The following is a 9,315-nucleotide window of genomic DNA, read 5'->3' as shown; positions in this document are numbered from 1 at the left end:
CGAAATATGTCACCAATTGATACCCTCTATGGTGTCAGTGGATAAGGTGACGCTATATTGTAGTGACACCCTATGTTTATAGTGACTTATTATAAATGTCACCATATATCTTTTTTCTTGTAGTGATATATATATATAGAGGGAAAACAACTATAGCCTCTCACACACACACTCTATATATATAATTGGGAGCTCTCTCTCTCACACACACACACACTCTATATATATATATTGGCTCTACCCCACTCTCTCTCTCTCTCTCTCTCTCTCTCTATATATATATATATATATATATATATATATATATATATATAAATATATATTTTTTATTTTTATAATTATTTGTGATATTAATTTAAATAGGGACGGGCTTGGAGAGGGGAACAATCAAGGGGTATGCCCACAAAGTGAGGCATGAAAAGGAGGAGGTGATATATGAGAGTGAATTCACAGTTCCTGCAGGTTTTGGAGAGGTTGGTGCAATTTTGGTAGAGAATGAACACCACAAGGAGATGTTCCTCAACAACATAGTACTTGATGGACTACCCAATGGACCCATTCATATCAATTGCAACTCATGGGTTCATTCCAAGTTTGATAACCCTAAGAAGAGAATCTTCTTCACCAAGAAGGTTTTATATCTTTTTAATCTCCCCTTATATATTTCCGTTTTTTTTGGTTAATTAAGGGGGACCTAGGCCCACTAAAACTCAAGCTAAAAGTGCCAATCCCGACCCGACTGTTTACAACCCTCCCTACTGGAAGAATCTTCTTCACCAACGAGATCTTATATGCTCTTAATATCTCTTTACGTAATTCCTTTTATTCATGTAATCGCTCTAACAGATTTTTAACCTTGAGAATCATCAATTAGTTTTAGGAACATAAACAAATTAAGTCAAGTTAGGCTTGAGTTAGACTACGACTAGCCTTAGTTAGGGGAGGCAAGTTTCAGTAGCCTGAGGCCCATCCTAACTTTAGCTTCATGTTCGGCTTCTAAGCCCACTTAACTTTGGATTGAAACTTGCAACTAATCATTTTGAGTAACAACAATATTAAAAAGAAAAAAGGGGTATATGACATGCATGGAAGTGTATTTTATAGATTTTAATGCATGTTTGTGCATGAATTATGAAATAGTCTTACTTGCCGGACGATACACCCAGCGGGTTGAAGAAGCTAAGGGAGATAGAGTGGGAGAATCTGCACGGAAATGGAAAGGGAGAACGCAAGACGTCTGATAGGATCTATGATTACGACACTTACAATGACCTTGGGGAGCCTGATGATAGTAAGGATCTTGCCCGACCTATTCTTGGCGGACAGGATCATCCTTACCCTAGGAGATGCAGAACCGGGCGTCCTAGTTGCAAGAAAGGTATGTAATGGGTGGTATTATTTATGTATTATGTTTTGCCGATCAATTTATTTGAAGTTTTGAGCTGATTGATGTAGACCTGTTGTCGGATACAAGAAGCAGCAGTGTGCATCTGCCAAGGGATGAAGCGTTTGAAGAAGTGAAGCAGATGACATTCTCGACAAAGACGCTGAAATCAGTGCTGCACGCGCTGCTGCCTCAGGTGGAGATCATGCTGCTGGATCCACACCTTGGATTTCCGTACTTCACTGCCATAGACTTACTGTTTCAAGAAGGAGTCCCCCTGCCCAAGAGCAAGAACTTCTTTCAGTCAATCATCCCAAGACTGGTGAAGACCATAGCTGAAGGAGAAGGAGATATTTTGCTCTTTGAAACCCCTGCAATGATCGACAGTATGCCTGATCACTTCCTCGCTTCCTCTCCTTTTTCTTGAGATGGATCGAGTCCTTGGTGAATCAGTGTTCTTCTGTTGCAGGAGATAAATTTGCTTGGTTCAGGGATGAGGAGTTTTCTCGGCAGACTCTTGCTGGTCTCAACCCGTATAGCCTTCAGTTGGTTACAGTATGTTCATTCTGTCAAACGCACGAGTAATGTAGTAGGAGATAAGAGTCCAAACAATCCATTTTTCCCGATCAATTCACATGAATTCAAGCCTATGGTCCATGCCTTCTCATGCAGGAGTGACCCTTGAAGAGTAAACTGGATCCTGAGATCTATGGTCCTCCAGAATCATTGATCACAGCAAAACTGATCGAGAGAGAGATCAAAGGGGTCATGACTATTGATGAGGTAACGCCCATTCTACTCCCTTGTAAGCTTGTTTAGTTGGACCCCATTTTGCGTTTAGCTGGGTTTTAGGGCTTTGTATGAGTAAGATCTTAAGGGGGTTTGAAGAACTGGTTCTGCTGTTGTGTGTCACTGCAGGCCTTGAAACAGAAGAAGATGTTCATATTGGATTATCATGACCTTCTCTTACCTTATGTGAGCAAAGTGAGGGAGATTGAAGGGACTACATTGTATGGATCTCGAACTCTGTTCTTCCTAACCATGGATGGCACATTGAGGCCTCTTGCAATTGAGCTAACTAGGCTGCCAGTTGGTGACAAGCCCCAGTGGAAGCAAGTGTTCACACCAGGCTGGGATGGCACGAGTTGCTGGCTATGGAGGCTGGCCAAAGCTCATGTTTGTGCTCACGACTCTGGTTATCACCAGCTTGTTGTTCACTGGTAAAATGATTTGAGACTCTGCTCATTGTCTAAACCGGGCTTTTACCAATTCAACAATCAGAACAAGTTGATACCACTTGGTTGGGATTGTATTTTTTGCAGGCTAAGGACTCACTGCTGTACTGAGCCATACATCATTGCAGCTAACCGGCAACTAAGCGCTATGCACCCAATCTATAGACTCCTGCATCCTCATTTCAGGTACACAATGGAGATAAATGCTCTTGCTCGGGAAAGCCTCATAAATGCAGGTGGAATCATTGAGAGCTGCTTCTCGCCGGGCAAGTATGCCATTGAGCTCAGTTCTGCTGCCTATGACCAGCTCTGGAGATTTGACATGGAAGCTTTGCCTGCTGACCTGATCCGAAGGTATAGGAGACAGTTTCAAGGATATGATAAAAGATATTGTACTCTATTTGGTTACCTCTGAATCAGAATTTGTCCTTTTCTTTCAGGGGAATGGCAGTTGAGGATCCAACAGCTGAGCATGGGCTGAAGCTCACCATTAAGGATTACCCTTTTGCCAACGATGGTCTAGTCCTTTGGGATGCCATCAAGCAGTGGGTTAGGGACTATGTGAACCACTACTACCCAGACCCAAGCTTGGTTGAGTCTGATAAGGAGCTACAAGCTTGGTGGACAGAAGTTCGAACCAAAGGGCATGCAGACAAGAAGGATGAGCCATGGTGGCCTGTCATGAAAACCCCAGAAGATCTAATCCATGTTTTAACAACCATAATCTGGGTCACAGCAGGGCACCATGCAGCTGTGAACTTCGGTCAATATGTATATGCCGGGTACTTTCCTAATTGGCCCACAATAGCTCGAACCAACATGCCAACTGAGGACCCATCAGATGAGGAATTCAAGAACTTTCTGCATAAGCCAGAAATTGCCTTGTTAAAGTGCTTCCCTTCACAGATTCAAGCAACAAAGGTGATGGCAGTTTTGGATGTTCTGTCGAGTCATTCACCAGATGAGGAGTACCTCGGTGACCAGATGGAGCCATCTTGGACAGAAAACCCAATCATAAAGGCTGCATTTTGAACGGTTCAATGGCAGATTGAAGGAGCTTGAGGGGATCATTGATGGGAGGAACACCAATTTGAACCTGAAGAACAGAACTGGAGCCGGGGTTGTTCCATATGAACTCTTGAAGCCATTCTCAAAACCAGGGGTCACAGGAATGGGAGTTCCTAATAGCATCTCTATCTAATTTATGATGCTACACTGTATCATAAAATAGCTATATAAATAAGCATATCTAGATTCCATGTCTCGAGAACTTCCAACATTCTTACCCTGTTTTTTGCCTCAATGGAAGGTAGTTTCTCGAATCTTATGAAATCTAAATTATTTACTTACAATGTTCAAAAAGTCATGCCATGTCTGAAACAGAAACTAAACCTGCAAAAAAACTGAAACAGGGCATTTAGACATCAAAGGGAAAGAAGTACAAAAACAAGAAAAATCCATGCATATAGCGTGAACATGCCCAAAGAACAAATAAATAAATCTTACCTCTCATGCCAGTTCCTGATTCAAGTTCCTGATGGCCTTGTAGGGGTTCAGGGGTGGAATATGAATGTGAAAGCCTAGAATTAGATGGGTTTAGCATTGAAAAATGCAGAAAACAGGGGGAAAAGTACTGATAAGTGATAACAGGTGGGATTGAAGTGGTCGCAGCTAGATTTTCGGGTAATTTTCTCTTCTTCCCCTGACATTTTAGCAATCAAGTAGCAAACACAGCATACCTGAAACTACAGCAAAAGCATGTGCTTCCCACTAGTTTCTGGCTGTACAATACCTGTTTCCACTCAACTCAAACCAATTTCTGCACATTTCAATGTGCATACCTCTGTACTTGAGAAGCGAACTGGATGCAAGATGAAAAATTCTTGGGATATACTAATATCATGGAGTCTTGTTTGAGACAATACATCTTCAAGAAAAAGTGAAAAATTGGAACTCATATGCACTTTTAACGGTTTTTGTTCTAGGTACTACAATGAAATAACTCGTAAATAAAACAAAGTTGTGAACCCAATGTTATGAATTTCAATAGAATACTTTCATGTACAACTATACATGTATTGGCCTGTGAAACAGGGATGCAGTACAAAAGAATGAAGCAGAACACAAATATATCTATCCTCAACACCCCCAGCCCTAAGTAAAGAATAAAAAAAAAATATGCCATAAGACATGCTGCATGATTGATTTCACTTGACATGCATACAAGGATAAGCACAATTACTATATGTATATGCAAGTATGAATATCAGAGTGTACTTGCAGAGAGAGCATGCCATCCAAAACTGCCCTTCCAAGGCGGCATTCTTCTTCCTTAGAAGCATCATCAGCCTGAAAAAGATGAGCAACTGTTGTGTTCTCAAGGGACCTTGGATTCAGGGGCATGTTGAAGAGATTTCATCAGTCCAATGATGATATCTATCGTGGTATGATCATGTGGGAAGCTGTAGCAATTATCTCATAACATGGAATGTGTGCTTGAAGTACTATTACACATGCACTCAGGGACAGGGTACTTTGTAACATCCTTCCAACTTTGCTAGCCCTGAGCTCTGGCTGACCAAAGAATCACGGTGCAGTTCCATTATAACCCTGTTGAACTCTGCTTCAGGAGAGGAGAGTTCAGAAAGTAAGGAATCATCTGTCTTTTATTCGGGGTTATATACTTCTTGTGACCTGCATAAGCCCGATGTCCCTGCATCAACAACAAATTTTAGTCAGTAGGAGTAGTAGCTTAAATTCTTCTCTTGTCTTCTAAAATGACAGCGTTATACGATTATATATGCTCCAAGTTCTTCTCAAGAAGGTATTGAAAGAACAAATATGTTTTTGGTTGATCAGGTTGGGTGTTTTTGGCAAGTTTTATTTTTCCTTTTTGGCTTTTCCATACCTGTGAATTATTAACTTCAACTTCAATTGATAGATCAGCAACAAATATGTTGGAGCTGAAAATGATGGTTCTCATGAAGGTATTGAAATCACATTGGATCTTTTTGGCAAGTTTTCTTTTTCCCTCTTGATCTTTCCATATTGTGAATATTAACTTTAACCACAATCTAGAAATTAGTGACAAATAAGTCGGAGCTGAAAATAATGGCGATGGCATCAATACCTGAATTGCATGGCCATGTTTCCCCATGAGACGGCATGAAAACATTCACTCTTCTCACAAACAATATAGTCAATGGCAGCCATGAAGGAGGCTTTCTTTGAAAATGGCTCTAGTTCACCAGCAAGGCCAGGTCCTCCTTATTGTAGAAATTAGAAACTCTCGGTTAATGGCAGCAAAGCTTCTTCCCCACCGAATGGTTGCCCCCCAGCCAGTATATCCTTGCACTTTTTGGAGCTCCAAGAGCTTTAAGCAGCCTAAAACATACAACATATGAATCCAAACAAACATTTCAGTCTACTACAAAACTATAAACAAAAAACCAAGCACTTGGTAGGGCATATATATATCAACATATCAGAGAATTGAGTTAAATTCTGACCTTGTAACCTCCAAGGCGTTTAAGGGGCAGAGGCCTGCAAGCTTTCTTCATGGTAAGTCATGTTTGATCTAGCAGTTAGGAGCTCGGGTCTTAGTTTTCTCTCATTGTTTATTATCTCATCATACTGAGAGCTCAAACCAGGAAGACAACCTGTTCTCACCCATACATCCTTTTCCATTCGTAGATGAAGGGCAAGGTAAGGTCTTTGCTCCTCATCCTCTCTGCCAGTTGTTACCGAGTTCCAAAATGGCTGCGAGAACCTCAATGCATGAAAAGCCACCTATATCAAGCAAGATGAGGTAAAGAACAAGAACAAAATCAGGAAAATATGAAGGGAAGAACACTGCTTGCTAGGATAAAGCTAGACTCTCATGAATTATTGAGAAATATTTGCAATAAACAGGAAATTCTTATGATGATAAGGGATTGTTGTATAAAATCTAAGACATTTTCAGAATTCCAGAAAATATTCTGTGCTCGTCCCAATTATGAAGTTCTTTGGCTCTGCAAGCCCTAGGTTCTCCCAATAGAAAGGCATGAATATCAAACAAATTGAACATCAAAACTAAAATGAAACCCCACAAATACCTTGCATCGAAGCTTCTGAAGATCAGAAGGGAGGTCCTTAGAAAGCCTTGAATCCAACCCGCGTAGAAGCAAAACCCCTTCCCTCCTAAGCTGCAGAAACCAACAGAATAACATCACCATAACTTCTAAATGAATAAAAATATTACTATTTTAAGCAGCAGCAAAATCTTTTACTGATAGAAACTTTGACTGGAAATTTTCTAGGAAAATTATTCCTCTGAAAAGGACAATCCATCCACCAGCTACAAACATTTACTAACTACAAGAATTTAACCAATGACTGAAACAGACAGCCCATAAGCTGATCAAGTCCATTACAAAAATAGAACCATTTCAACAGCTCAAACTCTTAACTGTCCCCCCATATTACTGAAACTGAAAATTCAGTAAAACATGGATGGCGGCTTGAGACTCGACCAATTCAATGTTTCCCTAACTACCAGAATACAACTTTTCTAGAGCTCAAAATACACCTGAGGCAACAACGCCAACAAGGCCCACAACAAAGCTCAGGCTCTATGATACCAATATTGAATTGTGGGCCATTTATGCCTAATCACAAACTAACACCATTAAGGACCTCTTGTCTGCTCTCCTACATTTTCTGCTTTACTTACTATATCAACGGTTCACATGAAATCATCCAAGAAGAAGCCAAAGTGGATACTTCAAAGGAGAAAAGGAAAAGGAAGCAATGGCCCTTACCCTTTTGAGGTACCGTGCACGGATCCATTGAGGAGAGACATGAAGTGGCGTTCTCTTCTCCTCTACAGGCCTTGACATCAGATGCGTGGACGGCAATGATGAAACTATTCTCACATCATTGGCCAGAACTCTCTTGAAATGCTCCATATCAAATATATCAGAAATTCACTACAACCCAAACAACAAAAGAACAAAAGGGGAAAAACCAAATAAGCAATCACATCTATGAAACAGTCAAAGAACTGAACAGAGTTAATTGGGATTAGCTATAATGCAAAAATGGGCATTTTGTGGATTGAACCACAATGAAATAATTGGATTCATTGAGCCAAAATGACAAACAATCATGAAACTAAACCAAAAAATGGTACTAACTATGAAGGCATTGAAAACGGGTGTTTGATAAATTGAATCAAAATGGTAATAGATGCTTGAATCAAACAAACTTAGAATTATGGTTGAAAGAAAAAAAAATCAAAGGAAAGATGTGCTGTTCAGTGTTCTTCTTCTTTACCTTTCATCACCCCAAATGACGTTGACTTGCAGGATGGGAACAACCAGAGCAGCGCCGAGAATTCTGGCAATCACAACGGCGTCAACTATCTGATTCCTCTGCTGATTCATCCCACCTGAGACTACCACCATCAAATACTTGGTCCTGTCCTCCACAATCTCCAGGCTCGTCTTCTTATACTCTTTGCTGAACTCCAAACACGGTCTGTACCCCAACCCATCAGGCTGCTCCCAGAACTCACTCTTTTCCCCATCTTCCTTAACACCCAGATGAGAACTCAACGACCCAGCAGAGACTATCCCCTGGGACTGGGTAATACCACAAGGGTTTGGCGAGAAGGGGATCAAAGGCTCGAGATTGAACCACATTTTCAGCATGGCTATGAAGCCAAAAGAAGAAAGCAAGGAACCAGAGCCTTGGGTTCTTGAACAAGAAAGAAAAGAACTTGCTTGAGCTCCTGGAGGACTTCTTGGGGGAGACAAGCAGAGACTGAAGGGAGGAAGAAGAAAGAGAGTTGATTATTTGTGAAGGCACAGAGATGTAACAGACTTTCTTTGATTTAGCCATTGTAAGATAGAAAACAGAGGCTCTTGCTCAGTTGGTTTCTCCAGAGCTGGGAGAGAGAGGTTTTAGAGAGAGAGAAAATGGGGTTCAGACGTCAGAGTAGGCCGCGGGAACACGAAAACCGAGTGAATACGCGTTGGGAAGAAGAAGAAAAAAGAGAGAGAGAGGAAGCAGGGGGGGAGAGACAGAGGTGTCTCTTTTGGACCGTTTTGGGTTTGGGTTTTGGGTTTTGAAAAGTGGGTTTATATATATATATTTAAATGGGAAATTTCTGTTTTTATTTTTTTAATTTATTTTTTCATCTAATAATTTAGATAAAAAATAATTTTTCCTTAAATATTACGTGGGAAGTAGATTAATTATTAAAATTATTTTTTTAATAAAAATATTTTCAAAATATAATTTTCAAATAAAAAAATTAACAACACAACAAAAATAGTTATTTTTATTTTTAATTTTTTAAAATGTAAATAAAGAAAATGGTAAAATGGATAAAAATAAATAAATGGAATATCCAAAACTATGTGTGTGGGAATATATATATATATATATATATATATGTATGTATGTATATAACAAGGGTGATTTGGTGAAATTCTAGAATTTAAAAATGAGTGTGAGAAATGAGGGGGACAAAACGTTGTCGTTTTGTGGAGGACGCCAGCTGTGAGCAAACAAATGGAAGAGAAAGGAATCATGTGACCTGCCGCCATTACCAGACAGGCTGGTCAGATACCTTCTACATCTTCCACCCAATTACTATAAAGCTCCACTCCTCTTTTCTTTTGCCAGCTGGTGTCCACTCTCTCTCCACGC

The 9,315-nt window shown here is 40.2% G+C and overlaps 2 pseudogenes; one reads left to right on the top strand and one right to left on the bottom strand.

Moving 5' to 3' along the window:
- Nucleotides 1–350: 350 nt before the first annotated feature.
- On the top strand, nucleotides 351–3,938 carry LOC117928982 (annotated as a pseudogene).
- A 718-nt stretch (nucleotides 3,939–4,656) lies between these two features.
- LOC117927636 lies at nucleotides 4,657–8,713 on the bottom strand (annotated as a pseudogene).
- Nucleotides 8,714–9,315: the final 602 nt, after the last annotated feature.

The sequence above is a fragment of the Vitis riparia genome, chromosome 13 (genome assembly GCF_004353265.1).
Source record: "Vitis riparia cultivar Riparia Gloire de Montpellier isolate 1030 chromosome 13, EGFV_Vit.rip_1.0, whole genome shotgun sequence".
Taxonomy (NCBI): Eukaryota; Viridiplantae; Streptophyta; class Magnoliopsida; order Vitales; family Vitaceae; genus Vitis; species Vitis riparia.
This window is presented reverse-complemented; position numbering and strand designations above follow the sequence as displayed.